Source organism: Haliotis rubra, unplaced genomic scaffold, assembly GCF_003918875.1.
Source record: "Haliotis rubra isolate DU_JTF1 unplaced genomic scaffold, ASM391887v1 Scf154, whole genome shotgun sequence".
Classification (NCBI taxonomy): Eukaryota; Metazoa; Mollusca; class Gastropoda; order Lepetellida; family Haliotidae; genus Haliotis; species Haliotis rubra.
In genome coordinates this window covers 194390-205327 of record NW_025765492.1, presented here as the reverse complement: position 1 = coordinate 205327, position 10938 = coordinate 194390, and the positions used below count along the sequence as shown (strand labels likewise).

Here is a 10938-nt window from a genome sequence, read left to right as displayed (position 1 = left end):
AGTATTTCAGCCATAATGTGACTATATCAAGTTAGACTTTTGTAATTTACCTATAATTATTATAAATATATGTCAGTAAAACAACTAGTTTATCACAGATGTAAAGTTAAAAATTAGTAAATAAAAAATTGAAACATATTTACTATACAAGACGATACAATATAAAAACAGGCTGTAGACTGACAACAACTGAAGGTAGATCACCATACCAGGGACCATGGGGACTTACCTTCATGAATGGATCTGCGTGGTACATATGTGATACATGTGGTCTCTCCTTAGGCAAGTGAGTTTGTTTGAAATTACCTCTGTTCACCCAGCAGAAAATGGGTACCCGGTTGGATAAAGCCATGTGACTATAACCTATAACCTTGGGTTATCCGGGGTAATATAAATCAGATTCCGATTAAGCGTCGCGAGCAAAGACTTGGTGTTTGGAGGCTGTGCGCTATAGAAGATGACTTATTATATAGAGAGAGAAACATCTGCCCGGCCTTTACAGGCCTACGAGACACATAAACTCCATAAAAGAATGCATAGATAAAATATATCCCTATACACACATAGTAAAACTTAGAGATAAGATGGATGGTGTAATATCATATGTTATAATAACTTTTATTATATGTCAACAAATGAAGCGGTAAATTATTTTATGTTCTGTTCTCACTAGATTTAACTCGTTTAAAGCATCGATAACGCCATGTGCGCCATCACTGACAATAAGTCACAAAAACAAACCCTAAAACGTGAAGCCCCAGTGGTGCGTGTGTCATCTACGTGACACGGTCACACCCTGGCATCTTTGTATTATGTCGATTCCCGACATCCGTACAATGTGTGAAGCCCATTTCTGATTTCCCCTGCCGTGATATTGTTGGAATAGTGTTAAAAACGGCGTAAAAGCATACTCACTCACTTTGTATTATAATTATGTACCCCAAAAATGTGTGGATGGTTGCCAAGGCACGGTTGTTTTACTTTTCCTTAAAGGGTTTCTGGAAGGACAGGTGAGTGATGGCAGATCTGCAGCTCGTTTCACGAATGTTGGACAGGTATAAGGTATGGTGACCGAGTGGGTCTCTTCAGGCGAACATTGTTCGTGCTCCAGGTAAGAATCAACGACCTTAGCATGATGGAGGCGTGTGCTGTCGTCCATGAGGATGCAGACCAGATCGATTGCACTAAGTATAAGGTATGGACAGGTATAAGGTATGGTGACCGAGTGGGTCCCTTCAGGCGAACATTGTTCCTGCTCCAGGTAAGAATCAACGACCTTAGCACGATGGAGGCTTGTGCTGTCGTCCATAAGGATGCAGACCAGTTCGATTGCACCATACGATACGGTTGCATTGATGCGGTTAGCCTCGCTGTAGCTCACATTTGTCACGCAGTCGGAAATAGAGGCCGTGTTTCAAGCTCTGCTGAACCCACCCCAAAACGTGATGGATTCTAGTCCCTCCCTGGTAATGGCTCCTTCATACCCTTATGTTGACATAAGACATATTTGCAACGTGACGTTATGTTGACCCTGCTTTAAGCATGGTTATCAGTTCAGTGGGCATAAGTGCATTCAGGTGTTGATCCCTCAGTTGCAAATCAATGCTTTGGGGTAGTAATATCAAATATCAAATATATAAATGATTTTGCTCCAGCACGCACAAGTCAGCGGATTAAAAAAATACTTATTCTTACTTCCATTTTAAGTAAAGAAACAGGCCATCTCACTTACACCCATGTTTGTCCTGGTCTCCATTAATATGTGTAGGGTATATATCTTCACAATATAAAAGTACATGGATATTGCATCATGGCTGGAAAGTTTGTGGCTATGCTATTTAAAGCTCGTATTCGGGTGTTCTGTTTGTCTCTTTTGGAAGGCCTGTGACGGGTTAAATGTTATACACACTTAGATTTGAATTATAACAATGCGGCTGGGGAGGATATTTTCATATCATCATATAATTTAAAAAGCCAAAGTTGTGCTACTCCGCTTTACAGAAACAATTTCATCTTTGTGAACTGCTATGAAGCAGTGTTATACGTTTTAGAGCAGTGTTTTAACTTCTTTGAGAGGCATTTAGAAGTTGGAAGGATGACAATATTGTCACGAGAGTATGGTTTTTGTAATATTTAATTGTAATATCACATTGATTAGGTGATAGTCATTATGGGTCACAGTGTTTAAAGTTTTGAGTGTGGGTTTTGGCTCGCATCTCGCATCATATATGTTCAATACTAGTATTTTTAGCGGTTCGCCTTTTGAGATAGCACTTCAGAGATGCCCATCTTGGCTGGCTTTATTTTGTTTTGACTTCCGGTCGTATGTTCGAGAAAATCGCCTAATGTTCTGAGTGGATAATGATGCTGCCCACCTTTACTAGAATGCTCGAGAACTGTGTAAGAGCTATATAAAGGCTGGTTGTTGTGTTGTGCGACGGGACTTTTGACTGGATTTATCAACACCTGTCCGCCATCGTCATTTCAAGACTGATCGTGCTTGCCTATTCGTCTATTGTCATTGTATACAACCTTCAATCAGTATATCTGCTCTCACTGTAAATGGCAAGACTCTTGTGAGTTAATATTGTATATTTGTGATCCAATATTTTAGATTTGTGACTCAATTGCATTGTAGTAGATATCTGTATTGTCATTCTTTGTAGCTTGCTCATTGTTTGTGAGGTGAAATTGGGTTTTTACGTCGGGCTTGAGAATATTTCGCTCATAATTATGACGACGTGCATGCGTGTGTACGTGTATGTGCGGCTGCTTGTACTAGCCCAGACTTAAGCTGGTTTTATAGTGCTAGCCCACTGAGATACCATCCCGCAGTGAAGCATGAATACCCCACTCAGACACATTATGCTGACTCCGAGCCGACCAGTCCTTGTTGTACCCATTAATGCCGAGCGCCAGACAGGGACCAACAACTACCATTTTTAACATCTTTTGGTATGACGCGGTCGGGGATCGAACCCGCGACCTTCCGCTCTCCGGGCGGACGCTCTAACCACTACACCACGGGAGGCTGTCTGCTCATTGTTTGTTCAATATATTATTGAATATTTTAGACTTGTCTGTGTTCTATTTTGCTGGTTCAAAGGGGACTTTTAACCTTTTGTCACGGCAAATTATTAACCAAAACAAAATATGGACGAACAACTTGTTTATTACAGTGAGAGCGGCGTTTCGGTGAAGGTTCTAACACCGTAGGTTTTCATCACTACCTTGATAACGGTGTTATAGAACCTTCACCGAAACATCGCGCTCAATGTAATAAAGAAGTTGTTCATCCATATATTTTCATCCTTCCTTATGTTTTAACTATTATACATTGTACCTGTACATTCAGTGGGGCAGTGGTATGATATATTTAGACTGGATTTAGACACAGTAGTGTGGAATGATTTGGAAGAGGCCCCGAGGGGCTTATTCCAGAATCATCTGCCTTTGTGTAGATCGCATCTTTTGTTAGGTATGTAAGGGGAGCTGGTTATTGCCTCTTGTCTCACATCACATCTCAAGGCACCATTAAGGCATTGTGTGTGACGATTATATCCTGCCTAACCCTAGTTGCAAGTTGGCTTACCGTTGCCGAGTGCTGAACATTACAATCACTATAGTTATAACCGCTGCTCTTTGATTATACAGTCGGTGTCTTCCCTGGAAAACACAATTGGTATTACAGTGAAAATCCTTTGATGCGGATTAGTGACGTGGGTCATACTAAAAACTGAACTGTATAGTGAGTGAGTGAGTGAATTAAGATGTTAAGTCACATCGGCATTATTTCAGCCATATCATGACTACAAATATGTACAAACCATTTACAAAAATAATTTGTTTACAATAAATAAAAGTAAATTAAAAACAAAACTGTCAGCGAAGGACAGTAAAACAACTAGTTTATCTCAATTTAAAACTAGTCATTAACACTAAAACATTGTAACTATAGATGACAATACAATATAAAAACAGGTTATTTATTGCCAACAACTGAACTGAATAACGAAATTGGAGTTCGTTTACATGATATCAACTCATGTACTTGACACGTAGTAATATGAACATGGTATCAGCTCACTACTTTTTGATTGCCATTGAGTGATATCAACTCACTACTTATTGATTGCCAATGATTGACTTCAAGTCATCAGTTATTGATTGATTACAATTCACTGGTTTTTGATTGATATCAACTCATTGATTAATAACAACTCTCTGGTTATTGATTGCCATTGATTGATATCAACTCACTGGTAATTGATTACCATTGATTGATATCAACTCACTGGTTATTGATTGATATCAACTCACTGGTTATTGATTGATATCAGCTCACGGGTTATTGATTGCCATTGATTGATAACATCTCACTGGTTATTGATTGACATTGATTGATATCAACTCACTGGTTATTGATTGATAACAACTCACTGGTTACTGATGACCATTGATTGATAACAACTCACTGGTTATTCATTGACATTGATTGATAACAACTAACTGGTTATTTATTGCCATTGATTGAAAACAACTCACTGGTTATTGATTGCCATTGAATGATATCAAGTCGCTAGTTATCGATTTTAACTCACTAATTATTGGTTGATATTGGGTCTGAATTTGTACTGCCTCACAATTTAGTGCTGTGGTAGTGATACCTTTGTTCTGATTTGTGAACTCAATCGAGTTTATAATACAACTGCTAATCACAGCACATTTGTTTGTTGGTGTCACGCATAGTTCTCTTACAGACTGATTCTCGGTTAACAGTTACGTTTCAGCTTGGGTATCAACACGTAAGAGAACAAACATGGCTAGTACAGAATGTCTTGTTCCTCTCAATAAGGGGCCATGGGGTAGCCTAGTGGTTAAAGCGTTCGCTCGTCACGCTATTCGATTCCCCACGTGAGTACCATGTGTGAAACCCAGTTCTGGTGTCCCCCGTCGTAATATTGCTGGAATATTGCTAAAAGCAAAATCGCTGACTCCTCTCAATAATAAATATATATTTTAAATGAGTCGGAGATTCATATTATGGACAACAAAGCACAATGTCAATATACACTGACACGCATTCAAGATTCCTATTATGGACGATATAGCACAATGTCAATATACACTGACACGCATTCAAGATTCCTATTATGGACGATATAGCACAATGTCAATATACACTGACACGCATTCAAGATTCCTATTATGGACGATATAGCATGTCGTCAAGGAACAGATGAAGAAATCATATTCATTGGCAAAATCGTAAAACATTGGCTGTTGAACCCTCGACATGAGTTGAAGTATCCTAAAATGACATGCTATTGTTTGATGCACCATCAAAAAGGGGTGTTACAGTGGACATTGTCAACAACCGATGATGACTGAGCGTTGGGAATAAATCATGATAAGGAATTTTTCAGGTATCATAATATATATTCTAACCCTCCGCTGCTTGTGATGTATTGTATCTGCATGATTGTTTTATCGTCTATGGTCTTCAGTGGTATGTTCATATGAGTTTCACAGCTGTTATACCCTAGGAGTCAAAATCGAAGTGTCGGCGAAACATCATGACAATGCTTCTTGTTCATTGACGTTTTATATCGAAGTGCATTCTGTCATTTTCATCCATTGCCTGTCCTTTACGTGTAGTTCTTATTTACAACATGTCCTCTACTGATAAGGTATCATGAGGTCACATTTCTATGATTGCACAAGGGTACTGCTACCTGGAACATCTTCCTGATATCTTACTTGTTCCGTACAATTTAGCCTTCCCATTGTATGTTTGCACGGCCTTAGTTGAAGATGGAAGCTATTGTTGTATTGAATTTATTGCATTTACACAGCGCCTGGCATAATGTATGGGTTACGGCATTGCCCCGGAGGCCGATCCCTATTGTACTATAATTTAATCTGTATGATCGTCAGTCGAACGAAGTAGTTTGCCTTACAATTATTGATGCAAGTCAAAACTAAAAGATCATGACAGGATGCGTTTGCAGATGCAGTTTAATAAAGATAAACTCTGGTTACAATTTGAAAAAAGACGCCATTCCTGCATTAATGAAGTATACTCTCTCGCTTATTTAAGAACGAAAACCGTATGGGAGATTATCAGAGCTCAGAACCAGGAGCTTGAGTTAGGTCGGTCTTGATCGGCAACAAACATAGTAAACAACGGTGTTCCTATTATTGCCTTCCACGTGACATCTTGAGGTTCCCCTGACATCTGAAACCGAAATGGGAATCCGTGAATACAGGTATGATACCAGAGCAACACTGGTATGACATAAATACAAACTGACCTGTGTACGCAGATATATTACAGTAATCTCATTCCACCACCTGGTGTGATAAAAAGCAAATATGCTACATCTGTTGCCAATATCAACCTTTAATATATTGCTCCCAACCAACTTTTAATCTAACTTTAACCAAACTTAAGAAAACAGAAACCAACCAACAAATATAGCAACAAGAACAAAATCTATTAAGAAACATACAAAAGTCACATAACTTGGATATATTTATTTACTGATGGACCCGTGAAGATCCGGGTTAGAATTGATCTTCAATAACCCATGCTTCTCGTAAGAGGCGACTAATGGGATCTTGGTTCACACATGTCATCGTATCCTAACTGCGTTGATCGATGTTCATGCTGTTGATCACTGAGTGAGTAAGTGAGTTGAGATTTTAAGTCACATCGTCAGTATTTCAGCCATATCGTGACTAAATCAAGTTCTTGATTTATACTATTTAAAGGTAAATTATATAAACCTGTAAACGAAGGACAGTAAAACAACTGAATTATCACTGATATAAATTTATAACTCGTAATTAAATCTAAAACAAATATGACAAGATGATATAAAAACAGGCTATAGATTGCCAACAACTGAAGGTAGATCACCATACTTAGGACCATGGGGACTTGCAGTACCTTTGCTACCTGCATGGACCCTAGATGGATTTACACCATCCCTCCAGCTGTTAGCAATTCAGACAAATCTAGCCATACATTAAAATGACACCTATTCTACTATTAGCTGGTGATCACTGGAGTGTATGCTCCAGACTTTATTATTTACAGACCGCCGCCATATGGCTGGATATATTGCTGAGTGCGGCGTAAAACTAAACTCACTCGCGTATTTACTGATGGACCTAAGGATGGTGGTGCAGTTGTTGGTGTAACTGTAACTCTCGTAAGTGGCTGAGCGACTGGTCGTAGCATATTTTCTTTATGCTGTATATGTAAATGAAGTTTTATATGTACTACGAGTGAGACTGTAATACACCTGTCTTTGATCCTGAACAACATCTTCTCAATTACTAGATAACATGTCTGTTTTCACAGCATATTCCAGTTTATGCCACATAAACAGCTCTATACTATATCCATAAACAGTTCAGGTAAAAACGATATATACTATTTTCAGACCTTTCGCGACTTCAAAATAAAATGTCTAGTTATCATTACATAAACAGAATTGCTTGAAAAAGTCACATAAATATGTTTTGTAAATAGATATATGTTAGTTTATAATTGGTAGATTATATTAGCAACTGATATTTTTAGTGGCACTATTCTGAAAGGGGTTGAAGTATTGTGAACGTATTGTCCCCCTGAGAGGGTACGTAAGTCTCCAAGCATTCAAAATAAATTTAGGCCTACAAGATAGTAGTATATTAATATAAGTATATTTGTGGTTTTAAGTGATGGATAACTCTGAGTACAATTGCCAACGACCGAAGGGGTGGTGTAATGGTCTAGAAGCCAGAACCCCTAAATGGTGAAAATGTGGTGCTGTTCTGGCTACCGAATGGGATGTGGTTTTTCACAATCAGGAATGATTAAGCTTTGACTTAAAGCCGGTTGTCCTCAGCTACCGTGCGTGACTACCGTGCAGGGGCCCTTTACGGCCCTTTATCAGTTATAGCAATATTATAACCGATAACTGGATGGTTTAATTAATAACTCTGGTTTGGATTGACCGATTTTCATCAAAATAGTAGTTTGGGAATGCTCAGATCATGTTTAAAATTGTGGACAATATTATTTCATATATGTTCATTGCAAAAATATTTTGGTAAGGTCAAAGGTCAAGTTTAATAGAAAGGGCATTCGAGTGGAACTTTACAAATTAAAGGTAATTTTTCCAAAAGCAAACTATTACATAATGTCTGTTCAACAGTAATAGCTCCATGCTTTACATAATATCAACGATACCAAATATAACATATGTGACTCAACCCAACAAAAGTACTAGAATCTGTACTTTACTGAGAAAGTGTAATCCTAAATATAACATATGTTATATTTGACCACTTTCTAAAATGGCATTGTGTATTTGATACCAAATATGCCGATGATACTGTTGGACTATCATTAAAATCACACAACATAAAAAAGCTCTTAAATGTATAAATCTATTATTCCATATGTCTTTCTTTGATCATCAAAGAATGATGAGTGAGTCATGTCATCATAACGCAAGCAATATTTCCTTCATATCAATTCGTGTCTATTGTTCTTAATAGTCAGTGTCAACAATGTCAAGATCACAGAGACATGTTTCAAGTCCACATCCACAAGCTGAAGTACACAACAGGTTCAACCTCTTACCGCTACACCTTGTTGCACATTGGACCCGTGAAGATCCGGGGTAGAATAGGTCTTCAGCAACCAATGCTTGCCACAAATGGCGACAATGCTTGTCGTAAGAGGCGACTAACTGGAACGGATGGGCAGGCTCGCTTACTTGTTTGACACATGTCATCGGTCCCCAATTGCGCAGATCGATGCTCATGCTGTTGATCACTGGATTGTCTGGTCCAGACTCGATTATTTACAGACCGCCACCATGTAGCTGGAATATTGCTGAGTGAGGCGTAAAACTAAACTCATTCACTCACTCTTGCACATTGACGTTCACATGCACAGATATGAAGTTGAAGAAGGTTCACAGAAACGATTTACTCTTAAGCTATTTGCAACTTTATCAATTTTACAAATATAAGGTAGTTTTACCAAAATTATGTTTTTCTAATTCAGCATGAATCACCATTAACAAGGAAACAAACGTTGGTACTCTGTGTTTAGATCAGTAAAATATAAGACAATTTCAGCTCCATGCTTTACAATATATCAACAATACTAAATATGACGAAGATAATGTTGAACTGTCATACAAATTTCCGTTTATTGACATTCTGGCAGAAACAACAATTCAGATGACGTCAGAAGGAGATATGTTTTGATAAGTGTCAATGTTGTTTATATGTGTGTCACTTCACGCTCCAGCGGCACGGCACTGACGTGCTGTGAAACCCTTAAAGCTGATGTATAGTAATATGACATCCTAATGGAAGGTTTGCAAGTGACATTATGGTGTGTCATTTATTTCTGTTTACAAGGTGAAATATTACGACTTTGGTTTGTTGATTTATTTCACACTGACAATCATGAATACATTGTAAAAGATATGGCACACTGATCTGAAAGACGTATTGGTATCTTACTACCAAATATATACACACCCCATATACCTCTGAAATACACATTATTTCCAATACATTGCTGTTGATTGTAATAGGTGATGTAATTTCCGATTCTTTCGTAAGTTTACTTGGGTTCGAAATATGAATATATCCTCAGATGGGGAAACGTTTGTAAATTTTCAATTTTGCAAGCGGACGGATTTCCATTAGGTCACTTCGCTTCAACCCAATGTCGGTTCTTCAGACAAATGTGAGTGGGAGAAAAGGGCTACAGACGTTACAGGCTTAATGTTTACTAGTTGTTTAGGCTATGCAATATGTTATAAGTCTTCTGGTTTATTGAGTATTAACTGACAACAACATTACAATTTGCGACATGTTTCGCATCCATGCATTATGCAATGCAGTTCTTGATTCATGATTCATGTATTCAATCAATAACAGAACATCTGTAAACAACCTGCTTACAGCTGCATTACTCACAGGTACTTTCACACAATGTTGTTTTACTTTTCAAAGTTCTTTTAGGTAAGGTTGTTTTCAAATGTATTGATTTGTAAATAGTGTTTTTTAGCAACGCTGGAGGTCTGGACGTATTAACGCCTTGAAGAGATACCTACCCATCTTTCCTCTCTATCCACTGCCCCATGGCTAATTGGAGAAAATAATCATGCTGATTAAAAGATCGCACAAGCAATCGTACATGCAATGTACTTGGATCAACCTTTCCATATTCCATAAAATCAAGCAGATATTCAATATCATAAAGACACGGCGTTTCAGGGCCTCCTTTCACGAAGCAACCTTTACTGAGGTTAACCTTAACTCCCATTCCTTAACATTGACCTAAGGTTAGCTTAGTGACTTACGATCATCTTAGTGCTTTATGAAAGGAGCCCCTGGGCTACTTCTTGCCCATTCATGAGGTGAAGGGGGCAAGATGCAGCCCAGAAACGTCGTGTTGTAACAAATAAAGAAGTAAATGTAAATCCATACAATACGTTGTTATGTTACCTTCCAACTTCGAAATGCCCATCAAGCATCTACATGGTGATCAGTTTACAGTGCAAACATTAAGAAATTTACCCCTGATTAAATATAGCGACTAGGATGTAGTCATGGTCATGAAGACGTCCATCTTGATTTGAAGTGTGTTTGCGGAAATGGTTGGCACAGTTTGCCCTACCTTTAGTCCCCGTCACACACACATACACACACACACACACACACACACACACACACACACACACACAGAGAGAGAGAGAGAGAGAGAGAGAGAGAGAGAGAGAGAGAGAGAGAGAGAGAGAGAGAGAGAGAGAGAGGGAGAGAGAGAGAGAGAGAGGGGGGAGGGACCGACGGAGACCGACCGACACACACACCGACAGACACATAGACACACACACACACAGACAGACACAGAGACAC

The 10938-nt window shown here is 38.5% G+C and overlaps 1 long non-coding RNA gene across 1 annotated transcript in view; it reads right to left on the bottom strand.

The window, feature by feature from the left end:
- Positions 1-6002: 6002 nt before the first annotated feature.
- The window catches only part of LOC124270707, a 29755-nt gene continuing 24819 nt past the window's right edge, over positions 6003-10938 (bottom strand). The window contains exon 3 of the long non-coding RNA XR_006896864.1: positions 6003-6238. This is a non-coding gene — a long non-coding RNA (uncharacterized LOC124270707). The remainder of the gene's footprint in view (positions 6239-10938) is intronic.